Genomic DNA, 26,385 nt, shown 5'->3' on the forward strand with positions numbered 1-26,385 from the left:
TGTGTGCACGTGTGTGTATGTATAAAGAACTTGGGGATGGTATATTTTTTGCTATTATTTCCCTTTAGCCTATTTCCAATACTAGAAATCATGAAAATTCGTTTTAACTCATTGTATTACTCTCTATGACTTGTCAGAGAGTTCAGAGACTAATTTGATACACAGTCTTAGAAATTAGATTAGCATACCAGTAGTTTTCCAATATTGGAAATAGGCTAGAGGGAAAGATATGCATGACTTTTCAGAGTATTGAAAGTGAAGAGCAAAAACAAAATGAAGAGCAAAGAAATCCTATATATATGTTATGCATAAAGATGTAATAGAAAGATATAGAATATAATGATATATGTGTGTGTGTGTGTGTGTGTGTGTGTATAATGTTATATAACTAGAAAATCAGAATAAAGAACAAGAAAACCACAAGTATGCTAATCTAATTTCTAAGACTATATATCAAATCCATCTGTGAACTCTTTGACAAGTCATGGAGAGTAATACAACGAGTTAAAACAGGTTTTTGGCTGGGAATGCTCACTCACACCTGTAATCCTAGCACTTTGGGAGGCCAAGGCAGGTAGATGTATTGAGGTCAGGAGTTCAAGAACAGCATGGCCAACATGGTGAAATCCTGTCTCTACTAAAAATACAAAAATTAAGGAATGGCTGGCAAGATGGCCAAATAGGAATGGCTCCGGTCTGCAACTTCCAGTAAGATCAATGCAGAAGGCAGGTGACTTCTGCATTTCTAACTGATGTATCTGGTTCATCTCAGCAGGACTGGTTGGACACCAGATGCAGCCCATGGAGGGTGAGCAGAAGCAGAGTGGGGCATTAGCCTCACCAGGGAAGCACAAGGGGTTGGAGAGCTTCCTGTCCTTGCCAAGGGAAGCCATGAAGGAAGCCATGAAGGACTAAGCCATGAGGGACTGTGCCATGAGGGACTGTGCCATGAGGGACTGTGCCATGAGGGACTGTGCCATGAGGGACAGTGCATGTCAGCCTAGATACTGCACTTTTCCCACAGTCTTCACAATCTGCAGACCAGGAAATTCCCTTCAGTGCCTACACCACGAGAGCCCTGGGTTTCAAGAACAAAACTGGATAGTTGTTTGGACAGACACTGAGCTAGCTGCAGGATTTTTTTTTTTTCATACCCCATTGATGCCTGGAATGCCAGCGAGACATAACCATTCACTCCCCTAGAAAGGAGGCTAAAGCCAGGGAACCAAGTGGTCTAGCTAGGCAAGTACCACCCCCCACAGAGCCCAGCAGAATAAGATCCACCGGCTTGAAATTCTGGCTGCCAGCACAGCAGTCTGAGTTCAACCTGGGACTCTGGAGCTTGGTGGGGGGAGGGATGTCTGCCATTGCTGAGACTTGAGTAGGCAGTTTTACTCCCATGGTGTTAAAGAAAAAGCTGCCTGGAAGATCAAACTGGGTGGAGCCCACCAGAGCTCAACAAGGCCACTATGGCCAGGCTGCCTCTTTAGATTCCTTCTCTCTGGGCAGGGCATCTCTGCAAAAATAGGCAGCAGCTTCAGTCAGGGACTTATAGATAAAACACCCATCTACCTGGAACAGAGCACCTGGGGAAAGAGGCGGCTATAGGCACAGTTTCAGTAGACTTAAATGTCCCTGCCTGATGGTTCTGAAGAGAGCAGCAGATCTCCCAGCACAGAGTTCGAGCTCTACTAAGGGTCAGACTGCCTCCTCAAGTGAGTCCCTGACCCCTGTGTCTCCTGATTGGGAGACATCTACCAGTAGGGGCAGACACCTCAAACAGGAGAGCTCTGGCTGGCATTTGGCAGGTGCCCCTCTGGGATGAAGCTTCCAGAGGAAGAAACAGGCAGCAATCTTTGCTGTTCTGCAGCCTCTGCTGGTGATACCCAGGCAAACAGGGTCTGGAGTAGACCTCCAGCAAACTCCAGCAGACCTTTGGCAGAGAGGCCTGACTGATAGAAAGAAAACGAACAGAAAGGAATAGCATCAACATCAACAAAAAGGATGTCCACTCACAAACTCCATCCAAAGGCCACCAATATTAAAGACCAAAGACAGATAAAGCCACAAATATGAAGAGAAACCAGCACAAAACGTCTGAAAATTCCAAACACCAGAATGACTCTCCTCCTCCAAAGGGTCACAGCTCCTTGTCAGCAAGGAAGTTGGGGGGCTAGGAGAGGGTTATCATTAGGAGAAATACCTATTGTAAATGATGGGTTGATAGGTGCAGCAAACCACCATGGCACATGTATAACTATGTAACACGATCTGCATATGTACCCCAGAAACTTATATGTATTTTTTTTTTAAATACAAAATTTAGCAGGGTCTGGTGGCAGGTGCCTGTAATCCCAGATACCTTGGAGGTTGAGAAAGGAAAATCATCACTTGAACCTGGGAGGCAGAGATTGTGGTAAGCCGATATCATGCCATTGCACTCCACCTTGGGCAACAAGAGTGAAACTTCATCTCTAATAACAACAACAAACAGGTTGTCATGATTGGATTCAGTGAAATTCATCAAATGATGTAAAACCAACACCCCTCTCTCAAAACATACATATACACATGGACACACATATGTGTTATCTCTACAGATGCAGGCATGCAAAAGTTAAATATGTATAATTTCAAGTTTTAATCTATTATTCATTTAATACATTCATATTTTCAAAGAGCAAGTACATCTTTCAATAAAAGTATAGTGTGAAAGCTCTTTGTGGCATCAAGTAATAAAAATACTAGAACTGTTATTAGAAAACACATAGATTCAGAAAAATCAAGGTTGTGATTAAGTATTAAATGCTTAATCTAGTATTATTCTAATTGTCCAGGAATAAGATAGTGCTATGCTGGAAACCACAAATAAAGTAACATTTTTCTTTTTAGGGTTGTCTATATAAGGAAGGGTTGTATGGAACCATAAAATATATACCTAGCATAGATTCTTGTTTACAGTAGCCCCCTCCCATATCTGCAGAGTATATGGTCCAAGAACTGCAGTGGATGTCTGATACTGCCAATAGTATCAAACACTATATCTACTGAGTTTTCTCCTATGCATACACAGATATAAAATTTTTTTTGGTGTTTTTTGTTTGTTTTTTTGAGACAGAAGCTGGAGTGCAATGGTGCGATATCTGCTCACTGCAACCTCTGCCTCCCAGGTTCAAGCAATTCTCCTGCCTCAGCCTCCTGAGTACCTGGGATTATAGGTGTATGCCACCATGCCCAGCTAATTTTTGTATTTTTAGAAGAGATGGGGTTTCACCATACTGGCCAGGATCGACTCAATCACTTGACCTGTGATCTGCCTGCCTTGGACTCCCAAAGTCCTGTGATTACAGGTGTGAACCACTGTGCCTGCCAGGAAAATGCAGTTTTAAAAGCCACTTTTACAGTAAAGTTTTCTGTTTTGCTTCCAACCCCTCCTTTTGTACTGCCTTCTAGGATGTTTTAGGATGAGACTTGTGGGCAAACACTATATGATATTCTTTGCATTACAGTGCCAAGTGCACAGTTGGCATTCAATATATTTGGGTTAAACAAACGAAAGAAGAAACAGTCCATCGAGGGAATCCAGTGAAAAAGATTTGTCACTAAATACTTCCTTAGGGTCACCGATTCTGGGTCAATTCTAGAGAAGGGAATTTAGATCTCTGCCACTGCACAATAGCTCTGTGAATAGTCAGGTTCCCCACACATTGTAAATTAGCGATGGCATTGGGTCTCAGGTATGTATTGCTTAGACCATTTCTTTCACCTTTTCTAATTAGTTGCCAACATTTAAAACAAAGGCATATCACATAAAATTTGGAATTTGAGGTTGTCGCAAAAAATCAAATCTGGCAATCCTATGCCCAAGGTAGCTCAAAGCAACTCAAAGTTACATCAAAATTCTGTTGCTCCCAACAGACAAGACTTAGGTTTTCCAGTTCACCACTTCACTCCCCAGGGTCTTGCGCTCAGTCTTCACCCATATACGTTCACTCTGAGGCCACTGCAGGCATCTGATTTTGTGACTTCTGTCACTCACAAACCAGTTCTAACAATGAGACCAAGTCTCAGTTTTGATAATTACTAACAATGCAATCTTGAGCAAATAATTTACCCCTATGGAGTCTAATTTCACCACTTATAAACATGTAAAAGCTATCCCCTACTACATCACAGTGTGGCTGTGAGAAGTAAATGAGATTGTATATGAAAGATTGTGTTAACTCCAAAGTCCATATATATAAAGTGGTAGTATTTTTGTTATTAAAACTACAGTAAGTAAAAAATGATCATCTGTAAATTATAACGTATTTCTAAACAAAATTGAAAGCCCTTAGATTAATTAGTAGGAAAAGAAAACATGATTGTTAACAGTGAGTTAGATGTACCATTAAAAACTGGTGAATATTCAAACGCAAGCAGATAATATGTCATCAGAGTCGGGGCTATTTTTGTCCAATTCACTTATGTTAAAATAATTTAATCAAATACAATATTATTTAGGAAAAAATAATGTCATGTTTCTTTATTAAAATGAAGACTACAAAGCAGAATATATAAATATTTTCATTACTATTCCCAGCTCATCTATAAATATTTGCTTTCAGCACAAAATAGTAATAATGACTTTTAAAGATATTTAATTTTAAAATATAAAGAAAAGCAACTATGCTAAAAATAATTTTATAATACAGAATTATAGAATTAAAATTGAAATATCACTCTGTTATCTAAAGGTTATCATAAAAGAAGTCTTAATTTTAAATGAATTTTTATACTCTTTATTGAGATTGTTTTTGATTCAACCAAATTCTCCCTTGAATGACTAAACTAATATATATATATTATATATGTATACATTATATATATATACATTATATATTATATTATATATACATTATATACATTTTATATATATACATTATATACATATATAAATCTAAATGTCAATATCTATATTTATAGATATAAAATATATGCGTGCACACACATGTACACACATATAGTCAGTCATACACTAGCTTTCAAAGTGTCACTTTTTTCATGTGTTCCTTCAGCCAAACTAGAAAGCAAAATAAAAGGGAAAGCTTCTATTTCTATTTTCTATTGTATATCCATTTCTATTTTATACTATCCCATGACCTAATAAAGCAATGGTTCTCAAACCTGGTTTTATTTTATAAAACAGATTTCAAAGCCATACCAGAACTACAGAATCAGACTTTTTGAATGGTCCTGCTCAAGATTTTTTTTTTAACTGCCCAGTTAATTCAAATTATAAATCACTTTGGGAACCACTTTAATGTTTAACTTGGTATACAGTCTCAGAGGAATGCTGATAAACTGATTTTTTAGGGCTGTTGAAGGACCATAGTGTAACTTTCTCATTAAGAAATAAACATATTTAGGAATAGGAAAAGCTTCTAAGATTCCTTTCCACACTGACTAATATAACATGAAAGCCTGTATTAATCTGTCATCCACTATCTAGACCCTTGTGATTAGCAAAAGGATATAAGATATTCATTCCATACCTAAGGCCTTTATAAAAACAGCTCACCTCCAGAAAATAATCTCCATTTGATCCATAAAATTTGATGGCAATATCATTATGAATCCATCCTAAACTGTGATTCTCTTTAATATATGCACGAATTACACATTCCAGTCACAGTACACATGGTTGAAACAGGTTTAGTCAAGCGGATATTGGAAAATACAGCTATTTAACTTCTGAGAGCCTTGCTAGAAGAATATGTTTAAATCGACCCAAGATCTTTTCATATATATGTGAAAAAAAATCGTAAAAAAAGAAAACCAAATTACCTTTAAATGTTGTAGAGCACATTAAAAAACTAACTTTCCAGGGGGAATATATGGCCTCTTTGTAAGGGGAAATATTACAAATTACATGGGCATAAGCCCTGAAGTTTCTTATCCTCCAATTTTGTTTTTCACATAAACATTGAGTACGCTTTAATATACAACTCTGAATAAGTCATTCTTGCAACCAAAACAACAGCATGAGCCAAAAATGCCTATTTCTCAAGCCTTTTATTTGTCAAAACAAAGCTGAAACTCCTTAGTCTAACATTAAAATTCAGGAAAATCTGACCTCCAGCTCCTCTAGGGCCTACCATGGCCACGCAGTATTTCAATTGTTCAGTACAACAAATTCAAAATTACAGGACACCAAGAGACTGAGATGTGTTTCACTCTCTATGCTTTCCTCAATGTGGTATAAATAATGCCCGGATTTCTCCAGTGCTTTTCCTACCTGCTACCTGAAGTTGGAGTTCTCCAGCTGTATGAAATTAGCCCCAGAGCAACAGCTGTTTTCTCTACAATCAGGAAATGGTGCAGGGCTGCCCTCGCTTTGTAAACCAGCCTCTGTGAACCTGGCAAAGAAAGAAAGAAGGTGTTTTCATCTTTTCAATACTTTGCAAATGGCAGAGAAAATATTCCCATCATGGCATCAACTTACAACTCTTACCATGCTCTTTTAGAAATATAATTTTTAAACAGAATTGTTTAAAGCAAGTGTAATTTTTAAACCAATAAGTAATTTCAATATGGAATTTACAAATGATGTTTGTTCTATAGTCTTTTTGTAGGTGTGCAATTTATCTTTGAGAAGAAGCACAAACATCTTGGAAAAAAAAACCTTGCTTAAAAAACAGATAATACTCACGGCCTTTTAAATCCCATCTGCAACTCATAAGAAAAAAAAAATCATCATACAGAGGGTCTCAGACTCCACTTGGGGATTATTCCTGAGGTTTCTATGGTATCAGCTAACCTTTCCCAAAGTATTTCATGCTACAGTTGACCCTTGAACAACCTGGTTTTAACTGCACGACTCCTGAGGTTAACCTGCATAAATTTAAACCACATGGTTTAAATCTCTGTGAATATGCAGATTTTCTTCCACCTCTGCCACCCTAGAGACAACAATATCAGCCAATCCTCTTCCTCCTTAGCCTACTCAGCATGAAGACCACAGCAGGTGATCCACTTCCACTTAATGACTCGTAGAAGAATTTTCTCTTCTTTACGATTTTCATAATAGTATTTTCTATTCTTTAGCTAACTTTGTTGTAAGAATATGGTATATAATACATGTTAAGTATAAATGAGGTATTGACTGTTGATATGATTGTTAAGGCCTCTAGTCAACCGTAGGCTATCAGTAGTTACATGTTGTGGGAGTCAAAAGTTATAAGAAAGTTTCTGACTCTGTGGGGATCAGCCCACCACAGTTCTGTGTTGTGAAGGGTTAGCTGTGTTCCTCATAAGCTCCAGTCATTCTGACCTACTATATGCTATCTAAACAGACTGATAGCTTCCTAACTGCATACTTACACTGACTTTACATTTTCTACCTGGATACTCTTCACTGCTATGTCCAGCCAATGATATGCCCTTTTTTTTTTAAGGTCCTCAGTCTCTCTCACTTCATGATACTTTTCCTTGGTCCTTCCTACTAAAAGTGAACTCCCCTATCTTTGAATCCTCATTTTGTTCATGTCCCCACCTTGAGCCACATAATCTTCCTTTCACCAAAGAAGATTAAATGCAGATTGCATACTCTTTGTCAGATTATACTCTCACTGAAAGCAGAAATCTTGCATCCTTTATCTTTGTCTAACCCATACCAATATCTCATCAATAATTTTTAGTGAATGAATGAATGTTAGACAATTATTCACCTCCTAAAAGGCCAATTTTATTGAACCCAATTTTATCATGAGTAGATCTCTTTGGTATAAAATAGAATAAAATTACACAATAAACTGTCCTAGTGACCTTAACACATTTTCATAAACTGACTTGAGAAGTCTCTACTACCTGTAACGTAATAAAAGAAATACAGGATCGTTGCAACTGCCGCTCTGTCTTCCTTCCATGTATTCTTTATTATGTATTTTTCTTGCTTTAACGACTGTTAGGTTTAGGGTCTATAATTATTAGGTCTGCTGTGATTTCACTGTTGTATCTAATGTATGATAACAATCAGACACCAAAACATGGAGTTAGCTTTTTATTTTGATGATGTATGCTCAAAATGATAGTTCCAAAAACAATGTACGAGCAAGGAACTAAGCCACCATATGGAAAATTTCTAATACTCCAAAATCAATATATTGCTGTCACTATCTGTTCTTCCTTCTTCAAACCACTTCAGTATCTATGATTCCCTTATTCACCTATTTGCCTATTTGTTTACTGTCCCTTCAACAATATCCATCCAGCCACCCTACTGCCACTAGAATGTAACCTCTATGAGAGCAGAGACTACTCCATGGGCTGAAAATTGTGTCTGGCATTATAAGAGCAACTCAATAAATCTTGAACAAGTAAATAGTGTCATTAGCCAACACTTTTCTTGCTCAAAATTATATTTTTGTGGCCAAATTTGGTGGCTCACGATTGTAATCCCAACACTTTGGGAGCCCAGGAGTTCAAGACCCACCTGGGTAACACCATGAGACCCTGACTCTACAGAAAATGAAAAATTAGCTTGCTGTAATGGCATGTGCCTATAGTCCCAGCTACTCAGGAAGCTGAGGTGGGAAGACCGTTTCAGCCCATGAGGTCGAGGCTGTAGTGAGTTGTGACTGCACCACTGTACTCAGACTGGGCGAGAGAGTGAGACCCACATTTAAAAAAAAAAAAATTATAGTTTCATGGCACTGACATTACTTTTAGCCTAAAGTCACACAATATAAATACTTTTCCTTGAAACAAGCAATGCAGACTGCAAGAGGTCTCGGACAATGGTTTTCAGCAGAGGGAAGAGAAAGAGGAAACACGAGGAGCTAGTAGTATACACAGTACAGGTGGTCCTGATTGAGAGAGCCTAGATTGTGGGATGCATGCGGATGCAGTGTGTGGCAACATGCAGGGTTTTCTTAATTTTTTTTTTTTTTTTTTTTTTTTTTTTTTGAGACTGAGTCTCACTCTGCCACCCAGATCACCCAGGCTGGTGTGCACTGGCGCAATCTCAGCTCACTGCAACCTGCGCCTCCCAGGGTCAGGCGGTTCTTGTGCCTCAGCCTCCCAAGTAGCTTGGATTACAGGCACCTGCCGCCATGCCGCTTTTTTGTATTTTTAGCAGAGACAGCGTTTTACCACGTTGGCCAGGCTAGTCTTGTACCCCTGACCTCAGGTGATTCACCCGTCTCAGCCTCCCAAAGTGCCCGGCCAGCAACATGCACCTCCTCAGGTGACTTTTTTTCACGGCAGAGTCAGAATCTCAAACCAGAGTTCATGCTCTCAACCACTGGAAGCCCTCTCCTATACACTAAGTCATCCCAGGCTTTTTGTCTGCCACTAGCGGCAAGCAATGCCAGCCTCAGCAATTGCCTTTTTTACAGCCCAAGCCCATATGCAAAGTCCAGCACATGCAGATGCAAAGGCCTGGCCCTGGCATCAGAAAAGCTAAAGGCAAAACGCACCCTGAGGCCCAGACACCCTGGCCAGATTGGCTCTAGCCAGGCCCTCCTGAGGGTTCCGGTCCTACATGGAGCCGTGGGGCAAGTATCTTACCTGCTTGGCATGGCCTGCTTGCCCACTTGTCAAAGCGAAGGGAGAAGAGGGCAGAAGTCCATCTTATAAGGCTCCCCTGGGTGAAGGCGGATGCTCTCCCATTCCCCGCTTCCTTACAGTAATCAATCTTCTATAAAATTCATCTGGGGAGCTTGCCAATTTAGAGGTATCATAAACAGCTGGAGATTAGCTCTTCGGATATGTTTACCAGGATTCCCTGGGATTGCACAGCCTTTAAAGGTTGGACACCCCTTAAACCCTTCCTTTGAGGCAGAGACAAAGAGGAACCAATTCTCTGTTTTCTGACTGGCTTCCCCGCAGTAGACATTTGCCTACATGAGAAGCAGTTAAGGGCAGGAACTAAGAACATGTGTTTGGGAGCTGAGCTGCAGCTCAGGTGATTCTGATGAGACTCATAATTAGGAAAGGCTGAGAGGGCTTTGGCATTTATAAGCTAAATCAGACTATATACCAAGCTTCCCTCCTCCTACCATGGAAAGCATTACAAATAACAAGCTAACTTTGGGAGGAGGTTACAAGTTACAATAGCCCAGCCTGAGAAGTAACAGAGGGAAGGTAGGCACAAATGCTTCAGAACTCCTAAACACCAGTTGCCTAACATGAGTTCTAGAAGAAAAAAAAAGATGCAAATTTTTCAGTTGTTTAAAAAACGTGATTAAGTATTTAACCTAGATGGTGGTCAGTATCAAATTATTATAATATTTATATCGCATTGGATGAGGTTAATGACAATATTAAGATTTAGCAGAAATTACAATATTTGCAACAATAAAACAATACAAAGTTTAGATGTGATTTTTAAAATGTGCAAAAAGTTACATATTTTTTTCAAAATTCTTTTCGGAGGTATATGAGGAAAAGCAGTTGTAGATCACTGGACCACATGCAATGTTCATTTTCTCCCTGCAGGCTGAACCAAAGAATCAGGGTTTTTAAAAGCCTGGAGAAAGGCAAGCCCAGTGGTGTGTGCTAGTAAAGGTTTAACCACCACTTCTGGAGGGGTAAAGGAAAGACGGTCAGGAAGCCCTGATTTGTAGCTTTTGCAGTGATGTAATTATTGCTGCCAAATCTGATTTCCAACTCCCAATCTGATGTCACGAAACAAAAAGGCACTCTGCACAAAATTGAGCAAAGACTCACAGTGAGGTCTAGCCACTTGATGCCAAACAGCTCCCATACACTCGAGTCTTAGTTTGATTTTTCTTTTCACTTTATGATATGGGAAGTTCCATTACATTGAAAGAACTCAATAAAACATAAACATATTATGCAGGTGAACAAAGTTTTTGTATAAAGCATTCAAGTTATTTAGAATTAATGTATACTGTGATACCATACAACCTTAATTGAGCCAACAAGAAAATAAATGACACAAATTCTTAGCTAGCCAAAGGAATTGTCAAAAATTCAAAGTTGAGAAGGTCAAATGTGCTATCTGAAAGAAGAGCTAACTAGAAACAGGTACAGGGTTCATGACCCAGAGGGAGGCAAGAGAAGGCAGAAGGAGCAATCACAAGAATTAGAAAAGTCAGAGCAACCCAGGGCCATTAAAAGAAAAGGCAAAGAGTTCTAGCTCTCCAAATAGTCTAGAAAGACATGCTTGTGTTAGAGCAGAGAGCAAAATAGATATTTGATAATTATACCAACCTCAAAAACTCTTAAAGAAGCAAAGCAGACAAAGGAGAAACACATGTTCTTTACACACTGTTGAATGAAGCAATAAAACAGTGAAAAACATTTTTCTCAAGAATGAATACATTAAAGTGTCTCTCCCTAAGTATTTATTGGAAAATTCATTGATGTGGAAAAATTCCTTCACTAATTTTTCTGAGTACTGTTAATACACAGTATGCAAAAGCATATTTTTATAGTTGCCTTTATTATGTCTCTCATCTGAAAATCTTAGTCTTCTTAATTGATTATATTGAAAGTGTTAACATAATATTATCAGTTTTTTTTTAAAAAAACTGACCTTCCTTCTTTGGCATCTCTTATGTCATAGTTATATTTCTGGTTATGCTATTTTCTATGTGCAAAAGGCTGTTTACTTCATCCTAGATGGACATTTCCAGCTTCACCTCAGATGCATCAATCTGTTTAGCCTTTTGTGACAACTCCAGGCAGAGTTACGGTCCTTTGTCCCATAGGTCCCTATGTGTGCCTCTATTATGTTCATAATGAAATACTATATCATAAAATTGGTGTTCACTAAATTCTGTTTCTTAACAGCATAAAAACGTTTCTTGTTCTTTTTAATATCTCCATGGCCTACCAAAAAACCTGATATAAACTAGATATTCCATAATTACCTACTGAATGTAGGCAATGCAGAAAAGTCTTAAAATCTTGTTACAAATAAGGCAATAAGCTCATATTGTACATTTTAATAAGCAAAAACACAGTAAATGTTTTTATTTAAATTATGTATACATGCAATAAAAGGCAGTCTGTTTGAAGGTATGAAATTCAATCATCAGCCTATTACTATGACATTATTTGAAAATGCTACTACTGACGCATTTCATTGATATTTATTTTAAATAAATATGAGTGCTTCAAATGTTTAGAAATGTAAGGATAGATTACCCATTTAGATTATTTCTGACCTACTACTCATAATGAATCACCAAATTATTGCAACAAAGACATGTATTTTAAAATATGACTTGAAAAAAATAAAATTTTAGCAGAGGAGATCGACTTGGCTTTATGAAATCCCCAAATATGTACACACACATATATATTTCTATAAATGAAAATTGGATCAAAATAAATACACTGTTCTGTATTCTTAACATAGAATTCTAATGTGAACATTTCTTCGATCATAAATTCATGAAATGTCATGAAAAGTTGCATAATGTTCAATATATAGATATGCTATACATTATTTAACTGTTCTCTTACACTTGGACAATCTTCACAAATAAAAATATTCTTCAGTGAACATTATAAATTTTGTATATCATTCTGCTGAGGCTAAAAATCCTTTTTTTTTGGCTGTTTTATTATTTTTCTAACCACTTGGATACTATTTATTTTTATTTTTGATACATTTGTTATATTTGTATATATTTATGGGGTACATGTGAAATATTATTAAATGCATCAAATGTATAAGTATTCATTGAGGGTATTTAGGGAATCCATCAACCAAGTATTCACCATTTTTATGTGATGAGAACCTTTAAAGCCCTCTCCTTCAGTTATTTTGAAATATATGATAGATTGTTTTCACCTATAGTCACCCTTGTCTGCTATAAAACAGTGGAACTTATACCTTCTAACTGTATGCTTATACCCATAGTCAATCTCTTAAGAGTACCCCACCTAACATACACCTTTTTCTGTCTGTTATATATCATTCTACACTCTCCATGAAATCAACATTTTTCACCCTCATATATGAATGAGAACATGTGATATTTGTCTTTCTGTGCCTTGCTTATTTCACTTAACATAATGACTTCCAGTTCCATCCATGTTGCTGCAAATAACATGATTTCATTTTTTTAATGGCCAAGTGGTATTCCATTGTGTATATGCAACACATTTTGTTTATCCATTCATTTATTGTTGGAAATTTATGTGGATTTCGTATCTTTGCTGTTGTGCATAGTGCTGCAATAAACATGGGAATGCAGGTATGTCTTTGACATGTTGATGTATTTCCCTTCGAATAAATACCTAGTAGTAGGATTTCTGGATCATATGATAGTTCTATTTTTAGTTTTGTTTTTTTTTTTAACTCTCCATACTGTTTGCCATAACAGCTTAACAGCTATACTAATTTATATTCTCACCAACAGTGTCTAAGAGTTCCCCTTTCTCTGTATCCTTGACAACATTTGTTATTTTCCTGATTTTTTAATACTAGCCATTCTAACTAGGGTAAGATGATATTTCATTGTGGTTTTGACTTATATTCCCCTGATGATTAGTGATGTTGAGCATTTTATCATATACTTTTTGGCCATTTGTATGTTTTCTTCTGAGAAATGTCTGTTCATGTCCACTGGCCAGTTTTTAATGGTATTATTTGTATATTTTTACTATTGTTTGATTTCCTTGTATATTTTGGATACTTTCTCTCACTCAGTAGGTTGTCTTTCCACTCTGTTGATTGTTTCTTTTACTGTGCAGAATCTGTTTAGTTTAATGTCGTCTCATTTGTCAGCTTTCATGTTTGTTGCCTGTGCTTTTTGAGGTCTTAGCTATAAAATCTGTGAGTAAACCAATGTCCTTCAGAATTTTCCTTATGTTTTCTTCTAGTAGTTTAATAGTTTCAGGTATTATGTTTAATTCCTTAATATATCTTGAGTTGATTTTTGTATGTGGTGAAAGATAGGGGCTGAGTTTCCTTGTCGTGCATATGTTTATACAGTTTTCCCAGCAGCATTTATTCAGGAGGGTGTTGAGTGTTTTCTTCAGCCTTCAACATGGAAAAAAAAACACTTGCATTTCCATATTTTTCTGGCTGTATTGAGTCATGGTATGAATATTATGGACAGTAAAAGGAATGATTTGAATTTTCAACCATTATATCGCAAAAACTTAGGGCAATAGAATTCTGACGGTATTATTTAGGTCCTTCTATGACTATATCTCATATCACACATAAAAATGTCATCAATAGGTAGACTTCCTAAAGAGACTGCAAAAAACAGCATCATTTAGTAAACAATAACAATGTAAATATCAGCCAGCCGTGGTGTCTTCTCACCATCATCTCAGCACTTTGGGAGGCCAAGACGAGTAGATCACCTGAAGTCAGGAGTTCGAGACCATCCTGGCCAATATGGTAAAACCCTGTCTCTACTAAAAATACAAAAATTAATCGGGTGTGGTGGCGCACGCCTGTGATCCCCGCTACACAAGAGGCTGAGGCAGGAGAAGTTGCAGTGAGCTGAGATCGAACCAGTGCACTCCAGCCTGGGTGACAGGGCAAGACTCCATTTCAAAAAAGAAAAAAAAAACATAACAACAGAACCACAACAATGTGAATATCAAAATGTAATAGTGTTTCAAATACACTTCAAATTTTAAATAACACTACTTAATGGCTAATAACTTGTAAAAATAAATTAGTAGATAGCACATAAAAACATTTGAGTAACTATTACCAAGGCAGTTTCAAATCTACAGAGAAGAAACAAATATAATCCTTACCTTTTAGAGCTGCAAATCCATGTAATGATTAATTACTCTAAAATTAACCATGTAGGTTTATAACATAAGGTAAGTACACTCCAATTTCTATACAATGCCAATGAATCTATACCTGATGTTCAAAATGAAGATGACTACCATGGAATGAAAGAAGGCTTAGAATGAGAAGGCCATTACACGAAAGAATTAAGATAAAAATGTTCAAATGTTTACATGGTCAAAGATTAGTGTGCTTGGGAATGTGTACCATAAAACAATTTGAAGTAAGATCACATTTTGCCAATATTGTTTAAAATATCAAAATAGTATTAACAAAAGAAACCAAAAATAGTACATCTGTTTAAAATCCTACTAATTAAAAATTTCTAGTGATTAAAATCTCAATAAATACAGAAAATAACATTGATTGCATCTGTAACAACTTAAAATGCTGTTATAAACAGTGTCATGTTGAAATCACATCCCATCAAAAAATGACAAAATTATTTTAAGAAGTAAAAAGTTAAAAAAGACTGAATCATTTATGAAAATACACATCTATTATGTATCTATCCAAAATAAAAAATTAAAAAGAAGCATAACAACTGATTTTATTTTCTAGTCATTGGTCCACCTTTGCCTATTATCCTACAGACCAAGTAACAGACATCTCTACAAAGAGAACATGAAAGTCTTACATTCTAAAGTTATGGGTATCTGTCATGACTGTCAGACAAGTAAATCTGCAATACTATGTAAATAAGTGTATTTGAGAGTAGAGAATGTTCAATAGCAGATTTTTTTTTTTACATCAAGTGCAACTATTCAACTAAGTAGAAGTTGCATTTTTAAAATAGTGGCATTCAAATAGACCCAAACTCTGTCAACCAAATCTATGACTGTGCTTAATAGTATTGATCTATAACTCTGCTCTCTTATATTTACTACACGATTTTTTTAATTGGACAGACATTTCATACACTAAGATTTGTGGAGGTGGAAGTTGAATATACAGCCTGCAAGTAGAACATGATCATCTGGACCACAGACTATTTATGATTTTTTAAAAGGCAAAGGAAGAGACGGAACAGGAAAGGGTATTAATATTTTATAGGTACCTTATATAATAGCCATAGGAATTGCAACAACTATACTGAAAACTAAACTTACATATTTGCTTTAAACTTGAGGTCTTTAACTCCTCTGTGAGTAATAAATATGTATTTGTTGACAACAAAATTAAGGTCCAGATCCTTACATAATTTAATTTAGTCATCTCAGCAATTCAATCCAGTTAGTATTACCACTTCTGTGTTACAGGTAACAAAATGAAGTATTCCAGGACATTACATAATTCATCCAAAATCATACAGTTTGGTGGATAGTAGAGTCAAATGCTGAGCCTCTTAGCTCCAAGTCTATGCTCCTTACAGTGCACACTGCTACCTCCCCTATGGCAAAGTTGCACTTGGCAAGACTCTTCATTTAATGATGAATCATGGCCATAAGCTTTAAAAGGAACCTCTTTTCTGGTATCTAAAGCATTAAGATTCAGTAGTCAATCACATCACATCAAATCTCACAACTCCAGTTTTTCACTGAGGAAACCCTGGCTTCTGAGAGTAAGGTAGCAGATCCCAAGGTAATTTGCCTCTAAAAGGAAGTAGTCTATTACCTTGCCTTAAATAATGCAGCATTCCGTTATTACTTCCTGGCAGAGTGACAGTTTAAGCACAAGGCATTAAAAAACTGTTTTCTCCTGTTCTAGCTATCTCTTATTTATTGCCTCATACACTACTTGTCTGGAAGTGATGGATAAATATTTGAAGGGAAAGATGCATCATTCTGGTTGTTCCATGAAATTCAAGATGGATAAAAGTCAATGTTTCAGGCTTATCTATTTTTAGCTTTCTCCCAATAATAAGGTGAAAACAAGCTTTAAGTGTTTTAAGAGAATCATCTAGTAAAAACAAAACTTGGCTTTATCAGTTTCTGTATCAATTTTTAAAGAATAGTTTCAATTCCAATTTTTAAGAAATAATTGTAATTTTAGATTTTGGAAAAAACATGAATGTATCTGATACAATCAAATTATCTTTTTGATCACAAAGTTTTACGACTGTTTTATTTTATTCTCTGGATTATGTTTTCACATGTCAAATGCCAAAAAGTAAGGCAACCAAATACTGGTAGTATCAACTCAGTCACATGCTATTTCTATGATCACAGAGTAAAATGACAAATTTCATATCAAAAATCTCTCTTAAAACCAAGATTATTTACCACAATAAATATTCATTAAGCATATACTGTACTTTGAGCCAGCAATTGCCCTGATAATTTTTTACAAGTGTCAGCATTAAATATTATTGTTCTTCCTCCTGAAATCTATTGCCTATCCTTACTTCCTTTAGGTCTTCACCCAAAACAAACCCTCAATAAAGATTTTCCTTATCAACATACTTAAAATTACAACCCCCATTCTAGCATTTTACCTTGTACTTCCTACTATTTTTTGCTTTTATAGCATTTATCGCCATTAAGCATAGTATATATTTTATGAATGTATTTGTTTATTGCCTATTTCCCAGAATTTGAATGTAATCACCGTGAGGGCATGAATATCTTAATTATTTGCTTATTACTGATTTATAATTGTTTTCTTTAGTGCTGTAGCCTCAAAGCCTAGATAGAACATGGCCAATCCAAAAATATTAGTTTACTGAATATGTTTAGTGTTATTGAATGTGTTTTAGTTAGAATCCAAAAATATTAGTTTATTGAATGTGTTTAGTGTTTGTAAACAATCATTTAAGATAGTATTAACCCATTTCATTGAAGAAACTAAGGCTGAAAAGTCAGAAAGCAAATAACTACTCAAGCAGGTTTGTGGATTCCCAAGGTCAAGCCTCTATTCACTACAATGCTTCTCAATAAAGGACTCACCCTAACCAAAGTTTGTCTATTTTGTTCTACAGATTCATATTTTTGAATAAATTATGAACATGTCTAGAAGTTACAGAAAGGGAATATATCTTTTAAATACCCTTCATAACTGATCCTCTTTCAGAAGGTCATTCAATTTGAATGAGCATGTAGCTCTGGAAGGGACACAAATGATGTGGTAAGAGAAACCAGAGATCAGCTCAGACCATCTGTATCAACCCTGGAAATCGATGTGTTGACAGATGTCACAGCCAGTTTTCTCTCATATCCAGTAAACTGAATGTCATGAAACATTTGCTGAGACAAGAAAATAAGTTATACGTAATATTTAAGCTTATGTAAGGACTTTATTTGAAAGAAAAATAGTGAAAAATTACAGACATTTGGAGCCTTCACACTCCATACAACAAAAACTTAATGGTACACATAGCCACTCTGCAATATGTTATTTGTCTTGTTCATTTTTTTCTGTATTTCTTGTCTTGCCCATTTGGAAAATAAAATCAAACAATTCCATTTTCCATTATACCAACACATATACACACTTTTATTATTTTCCTTCTTTTAAACAATAATGACAGCCACAAGCAAAGATTAGTCAACATTTCTGAAACTTGATGGGAAGAACGTATTTTGTTATTGCCAGAACAGAAGAGATGATTAAGTTCAGAAAACACCAAATTCAAAGAAAGTATCTTAGTTACAGGGAATGGTGAAAGAATCAATAATCATCCAACAGATCCTACTTTTCCTACCCACTGTTTTCTTCCCACCAAGTCTAAAGACTAAAATGAGAAGGTTAGGATAATGTTGGTGAAGATTTTGAGACTGGAGCATTACAGTTAATATATTTAAGTAACTTTTTTAAAAAGATTACCTGTTTTGTATATACCATAAATGTTTTCTTTACTCTTTATGGAATAAATCAGAAGCAAGATTTGACCAGATACGATAAACAATATGTAACCAGGAAAAACAGAACTGACCACTAAAGGGTAATAATAACATGTGAAGAATCTATAGGAAGTAAAAATTGTCGCTTCCTGATTTTTGTTAGTTACACAAAAGAATATCATGCCATGATAGGTTCTTTTGGAATGATGAGTGTAAGGTAGGGTAAAATATAGACCCCAAATCCGTTCTGAAAGTGAAAGGAGGTTGAATGAACGGATTCTTTGCCCAGGGTAATTGGAAATTATTTAACTGGCCCCAAAGAGGTTCTACTAGGAAGACTCTCATTTAGCTTTAGAAGCTGACATATCCCACCTGAAGCCAAGGGGATGATACAATGTATAATGCAATGACATGCTAGATACAGGCTACAGCTTCCAAAATCGAAAGTAATTCACCTCCATTTTTCTATTTAACAAATCCCTTAGTAAACACAGACAAAGCTGTTGAAGTGATAAACATAGTTATTTATAACTCTTTCCCACTCCCCCAACTGACCTCTTTACCAGTAAATTCGGAATGAGTCAAAATCTTGGCAAGGGTAGTAGCTGAGAATAAAGAAAGACACAGCCTAAAAAAGTAACAGTGAACCATAAGACAAATGTTTGAACATTTTCTTCCACTCCTGTTTTTTTGAACAGGGAAAATATCAGAAGTCATATTAGCTTTTTAATGAGGTTTTAAAATTTATTTTCACATTATGTTATGAATTACAATAAAAATGTATGACCTAGATTTTCTCTAAAACAGAAGAAACAAAGTGTTCTTACATTCTACAATTAAAGAGCCATTCTTTACCCTTTCTCAAAAAGGCAAAATACCTACTAAATATCTAAGCAGTGGCTTCAAAGAAAGTCACAAAATGATAAATAATGAAAATCATACTTCAATAGTATTATTAAATAATATTTTATTTTAAACAACAAAATGAAAAATTGTAAGATTTGTGTTTCAGAAATATGTAATTTATTTTTTAAATTAGTAAGCATTACAGACATGCATTATCTTTCATTTATACTATGGGAAAGATAATAAAAAGTAACTACTATACATAAGATACATAAAAGCTGCCCCAAATGGTATATTATGTTGAAAGCTTTAGAGTGACACCAACCACATTTTTTTATGCATAACATTACGCTAATAGCTACCGTTTCAACTTCAAAATTCCAGAGCTAATCAGTCATTTGTGGTCCAGGGTGAAATTGCTCATTTTCTTGCCCATTTATCAAGAACGACACACTTGGCTGAACATTGGTTTTGTGTGCACAGGACTCACACAGTCTCTGTAAGATACGCATACATACATGGGTAAAAGTTAGTGAAGGAAGGAATAGCTGCAGCCCTCAAAACAACTCCAATAGAGATGAGGGCAAGCCGTGCAGAGGGAGGCAACTTACTGAATATGAAAAGATAGAATGTATCAGATTTAGGATGTGAGAGCAAATACCTTCCTGAAAGATACTTGTTTGAAATGTTTTGCCCACCATTAAAAGTATATTATAAATACACTACAGAATAAAATTACAACTTCAAAAATATTATGATTATGGAAATCACTTTTACATTTTTCATATATCGTGTGCAAATTAAAAGAATGATTCTGTATACGACTCTCTAAAGACTTACTGAGAATAATTAAATAGAACAAATGTCAAAAGATAAAGGAATTGTTTAGGCAATGATCAAGCTATTTATTTTTCTCTATTCTGAAACACACGTCCTGTTTCTAAAAGATAAACTGCTTTCAAGCACATATTCAGACCTCTTTATAAGGGCATGGTAACTAAATGTCATACCTCTCTATTTAATCAACTACAGACTCACTTAGGACCCTAAAAACAACTCTTCCATGTTTCTAGCATTTCTTTCTACAAGAAAGAAAATCAACTTGTTAAATATAAGCATAACTGCCCATAAATAATATAATTGCCTCATCTGTACATTCATCTATTTCTGTGATAGTAAGAATAATAGTGTGTCATGAATGATTCACTATAGAAGGCTGACTTTTGAGAGTTTCATTTAATAGGATTTTTATTTAGTAGGATTAAACACAAGTTTAACAACAATTAGTTTTCTAACCCTGTCACTGGTTTTCTTTGTCTTCAGCCACACAGATATTTTAAGACCCACTATCAGAAATCAGTGCAAATGTTCATGAGAAGAAAAGAATACATGAATCATCTCATCTTACACATATCCCTTAGAAAGGTCCTTGATCAGGGTATACACAAGGCAGAAAATTTAATCTGACGGTGAAGAGAACCAATATGCTTACAGGGAAAATCGCTGAGTGAGAAGAGAAATATGAGTATTAACAGTTGTGTATAATGCACAAAAAAAGCGGTTAACACTCAGAAATAAAGCAATGGCAGTATAAAAGGTGAGAAAAAGAGGAAACAGTAATAGCTCTGTCAGCATGAATCTTTCTTCATACTACAGGAATATCTCGATATACCAAAAGGCAAGAAACATTTGGGAATCCAGCAATTGAAGATTTTAAATTCTACCTCTTCAGTGAGCCTCAAAATAAGATCTTGATTAAGTCATTTAATCTCTTTGGGTCATAATTTTTTTTTTTTTTTTTTTTTTTTTTTGAGAGGAGTTTCGCTCTTGTTACCCAGGCTGGAGTGCAATGGTGCGATCTCGGCTCACCGCAGCCTCCGCCTCCTGGGTTCAGGCAATTCTCCTGCCTCAGCCTCCTGAGTAGCTGGGATTACAGGCACAGCCACCATGCCCAGCTAATTTTTTGTATTTTTGTTAGAGACGGGGTTTCACCATATTGACCAGGATGGTCTCGACCTCTTGACCTCGTGATCCACCCGCCTCGGCCTCCCAAAGTGCTGGGATTACAGGCGTGAGCCACCGCGCCCGGCCCCATAATTTTCTTATGTATAAAGAAGGGAATAGAAATAGATCATCTTTAAAATTATTTTCCATTCTATGACTTGTATCTTCAAAGATGAGAAATGAAGCCTTCTTATTAACAATTATGTTTAATTTATATTTTTATAGGTTTAGGAGTACAAACACACTTGTGTTAAAGGAATCTATTGCATAGTGGTAAAGTCTGGGCTTTTAGTGCATCCATCACCTGAATAGTGTACATTGTACCCAGTTGCCACCCTCCCACCTTCTGAAGTCTCCTGTGTTTATTATTTCACTCTATGTGGCTGTGCATGCTCATTGTCTGGCTCCCACTTATAAATGAGAACATGTGTCTTTTTTCTGTTTCTGAGTCATTGTACTTAATGATAATGGCCTCCACCTCCATCCATGTTGCTCCGAAAGACATGATTTCATCCTTTTTTATGGCCAAGTAGTATTTCATGGTGTGTGTGTGTGCATGTGTCTACACATAGCACATTTTTAATCCAATTGTCTTTTGATTAACACAGGCTGATTTCATGACTTTACTATTTTGAGTAATGTACAATAAACATACACGTGCTAGTGTCTTTTTAATAAAATGATTTATTTCCCTTTGAATAAAACACAATATGCAGTAGTGACATTGCTGGATTGAAGTTTAGTTCTATTTTTAGAAATGTATCTGCGAAATCTCCATAATGTTTCCCATAGATGTTTACTAATTTACATTCCCAAATACAGTGTGTAAGTGTTCCTTTTTCTCTGCATTTTTGGAGATGGCAGTTGTTTCCTGATTTTTTAATAATAGGGATTCTGATTTGTGTAAGATGGTATCTCATTTCGGTTTTAATTTGCATTCCTCTTATCATTGGTGTTACTGAGCATTTTTTCATATTTGTTGGCCACCTGTATCTTTAAAATCATCTTCAACTTTATGATGTGTTTCTTCAAAGACTTAAGGAATGAAGATTTCTTTCTTTACAAGATATTATTAAGAACACTTTTTCAAACTTTCTTGAAATAATTTATTCACTGCTCCATTATTTCAAAATACTATTGTACCACAGATATCTGATAGATTCATGCTTAATAATTTGCACATAAATATAAATGACTTAACTTTTAGATCCCTAAGGTCACAGACCATGAACCATGAGTATCCAGTACTGAAAAGTCTCAATAAATTGGTACTGCATCAATGAAAAAATGAGAGTATAGGACAATGAATATTAATAGCTCTATGAATAAATAAATAATCTTTGTCAATTATTCACATTTTAATAATCTATATTTTTAATTATCAAGTATATAGGGACATTATACATGATTAAAATTTTTTTCATATCATCTGGCTTAAGGCTATTATCCTAAAATTGGTATTAAGAATCCTGAATGTTCATTGGAAATAAATGAAAAAGTACAGTTTCATTTCTTGCTCTATATGTTTCAGCCAAATAAATTCCAAAGAGATAAAGAAATTTTACAGAAAAATAAAACTTTAAAATACAATAATAAGTTATTATAGTCACTATTTTGTATACACTGGCTAAAGGCACGGAAAACCTGTTTCACAACTATGAAAAAGGTTGATACGTTTGGGTGGTTAAAAATTGTACTATCTATATAATAAATACTACTATATATAAAACTTTAAAAATAAAATAAGAAAATGAGCACATTTGACAGAAAGGGTTATTTTTTTTCAAAACAAAGAAACTCTTATAAACCAGTATGTAAAAACCCAACATAGCAATAGAAAATTAAGCAGAGGCATAAATAGATAATTCATCAAAAACTTCTGGTCAATTAATTAAATATAATTGAAGTTGATTACATCCAAAAAAATGAAACTCAAAATGGGAATAATTGTTCCTGTAGCAGGTAGAAAAAGATGAAAAATATGACAACATTCAGAACTACTGAGGGTGCAAAAACAAACATCCACAATTGGTAGAATTTTTATGACACTGTAGAGTGTATTCAAATTTAAAATTAACTTTAGCCTTTGACCCCAAATCTCATTACTAAATCTTTCCAAAGGGAATTGGATAGTAAATTACAAAAATATCCAGTGCAGCGTATGATCCCCATTTTAGTCAGATTACCAAAAAAAAAAAGTCTATAGTTACACATATGCATAGGAATATCTAGTTTTGCACAATAAATATATTTGAATTAAACAAATGAAAGATTTTTATTTTGTATTTGAATGCATTTGAAATATAGAAATTTATAAAATATGTAAAAGCATAAATGATAAAATAACCTCTACTACACGACTTAAAGATATTAATATTGTGAAGATTGTCCTCCAGTATTTTTCAAATAAAGGATGTATGTGTGCACAGGTGTCCGTATTTCTATAAATAAACCACAACTGCAATTAAATGTATACATAGTTCTATATCACTTCTCAACATAACATATTGGGAACATATTGTGTTATAAAATATTTCTGGAAAGCATTATTTCTGAGAGTTGGATAGCATCATATAAATACACAATTATTTAACTAATGCTTCCTACTTGGACATTTTTCACAAGTATAAATGTATTTCTGTGAATAATATGTAACTATGTTGTGTACATTTCTGATTATTTAAGGTTTAAAATTATTTCTAATGTTTAAAATCTTATATTTCAAATATTACTAAAACGTTTTGTACCACTTGGATTTTTTTTTAGGTTAGTGTTATTTTACAAAAAAAAAATTTCTCAGAAGGAAAAAAATCCCAAATTTTCAATATTCTATGGGTTTTTGCTTTTAGTCATAATATAACTATCATAGAAAGTGAAAAGCAATGATTTGAAATTTCAATGTATAGCCATTACATCAAAGAAACTTACAGGCCAGGCATGGTGGGTCATGCCTGTATTACTAACACTTTGAGAGGTGCAGGTTGGCAGATAGCTTGAGCCCAGGAGTTGCAGGCCAGCCTGCCCAACGTGGTGAAGCCTCATTTCTATTAAAATACAAAAATTAGCTGGGAGTGGTGGTGTGTGCCTATATTCCCAGCTACCTGGGAGGCTGAGGCAGGAGAATTGCTTGAGCCTAGGAGGTCGAGGCTGCAATGAGCCGTGACTGTACCACTGCACTGCAGCCCAGGTGACAGAAAGACAAACGAATGAACGAATGAACAAAGACAGGAAGGAAAGAAGAGAGAGAGGAAGGAAGGAAGGAAGGAAGGAAGGAAAAAGAAGGAAGGGAGGGAGGGCGAGCAAGCAATAAAATCCTGAGGACATTATCTAAATTATTCTATTTATAAATATGTACTACCTGAGACCCTGCATAAAAAAAGGTACCAGCAGAAAAAGACTTTCTAAATAGAATGAATATAGTTTTCTTAAATTAAAAATATCAATGTGAACATCAATATATAACAGTGTTTCAAATAAACTACTAAATTTCAAATAATGCCTATTATTGGCTAATAACCTGAAAAAGTAAATAAACAGTACTCAAAAATTTTTCGAGTGACTACTAACAAAGCACTTTCCAAGTTACAAATGAAAATCATGATCCTACGTTTTAGAGCTTAAAATCTAAGTGACTATTAGTTATTTTGAAATGAACAGTTTATGACAAGATCAGAGTAGTCAAATCTCCACATAATGCCAATATTTTTATATCTGTTGCTAAATATGGAGAACACTGTCATGAAATGAAATATGCACTGAATTTAAAAGACCAGAATTAATATAATAATCATAAAATGGCCTATGGGTCCTTGAGTAGTTCTTCTTGCTTTTCTACCATTTTTATAAATGTATAAGCTTACAGAGTTATTATTATGAGGAAATGAGATATGACGTATACGTAGAAGTGTTTCCTCAACTGTAAAATTTTAAGCAAATGTAAAACATGTTAAAATATCTTAAAATAAGACATCTGTTTTCTGAATATTTTAAACTGTGCTTAGTAAAATTTTATTCTAAGTGAATTCCATTCTAATTTTCATTATTTAATGTTAAACATAATGCTAATCCAAATATATAACTAAATCAATCACCCTACTTTCCAAGAAACTTTGGATGGATTGTACTTTATAAGGTTTTATATAAAGTAAGTTGGCTGCTATTTACATGGTAGGAAGAGATTTTGAATCACCTTCTATAAAAATCTATTAATAAGATTTCTGAATCTGTGTGGCTTCTGATAACAAAAGCATGGAAAAGTTTCAAGAAGTTAACTATATACTTAGAAACCAGAGCAATTTAAAGAGACAACAGAGTTGAGCCTTCAACAACATGAGTTAAACTGCATGGGTACACTTATATACACATTTTTTTCAATAAATATATTGCATAATGTATTGTAGATATGCAACCATTGGAAAAACCTCACAAAGGCACTGTTTATTTAAATATTTCTAAATATTTAAATAATAAAAAATATTTCTAAATAGCCTACAAATATTTTTAAAATATTTCTAAATAGTGTAGAAATATTTTTAAAATATTTCTAAATAGCCTACAAATTTTTTAAAAATAAAAAAGGGTATGTAACAAATGCATAAAATATATGCATATACTAGTCCATCATTTAATACCATAAAATACACACAAATCTATTATACAAAGTTAAAATTTATCCACTTATGCTCACAAACCCTTACTGTACCTGGTGCTATTGGCAGTGAGAGAAATGTAAACAAATGTAAAGGTGCAGTATTAAATCATAACTGCATAAATTAACTGCAGTACCTACTATGAAATAATTTTGTAGCCACTTCATGTTGCTATTACAGTGAGTTTAAGTGTTCCAAGTATCTGCGTAAAATGCTCTGGATGCTAATCATCCCCATGTGAACAGTTCATCTCTCCAGCAAATTGTGTATCCCAGTAAAAAGTGATCTTTTGCAGTTCTTGTATATTTTTCATTGTGTCTGAGTAACA

At 34.9% G+C, this 26,385-nt stretch overlaps 1 protein-coding gene across 5 annotated transcripts in view; it reads right to left on the reverse strand.

Moving 5' to 3' along the window:
- Window positions 1-26,385, reverse strand: part of NAALADL2 (N-acetylated alpha-linked acidic dipeptidase like 2) — a 1,288,446-nt gene that overhangs the window by 1,104,161 nt on the left and 157,900 nt on the right. For all 5 annotated transcript variants that reach the window (XM_074405415.1, XM_074405414.1, XM_074405412.1 and 2 more), the window contains one exon: window positions 6,278-6,398. The gene's annotated coding sequence lies outside the window, so the exon portion shown is untranslated. The remainder of the gene's footprint in view (window positions 1-6,277; window positions 6,399-26,385) is intronic.

This window comes from Saimiri boliviensis, chromosome 9 (assembly GCF_048565385.1).
Source record: "Saimiri boliviensis isolate mSaiBol1 chromosome 9, mSaiBol1.pri, whole genome shotgun sequence".
NCBI classification, from domain to species: domain Eukaryota; kingdom Metazoa; phylum Chordata; class Mammalia; order Primates; family Cebidae; genus Saimiri; species Saimiri boliviensis.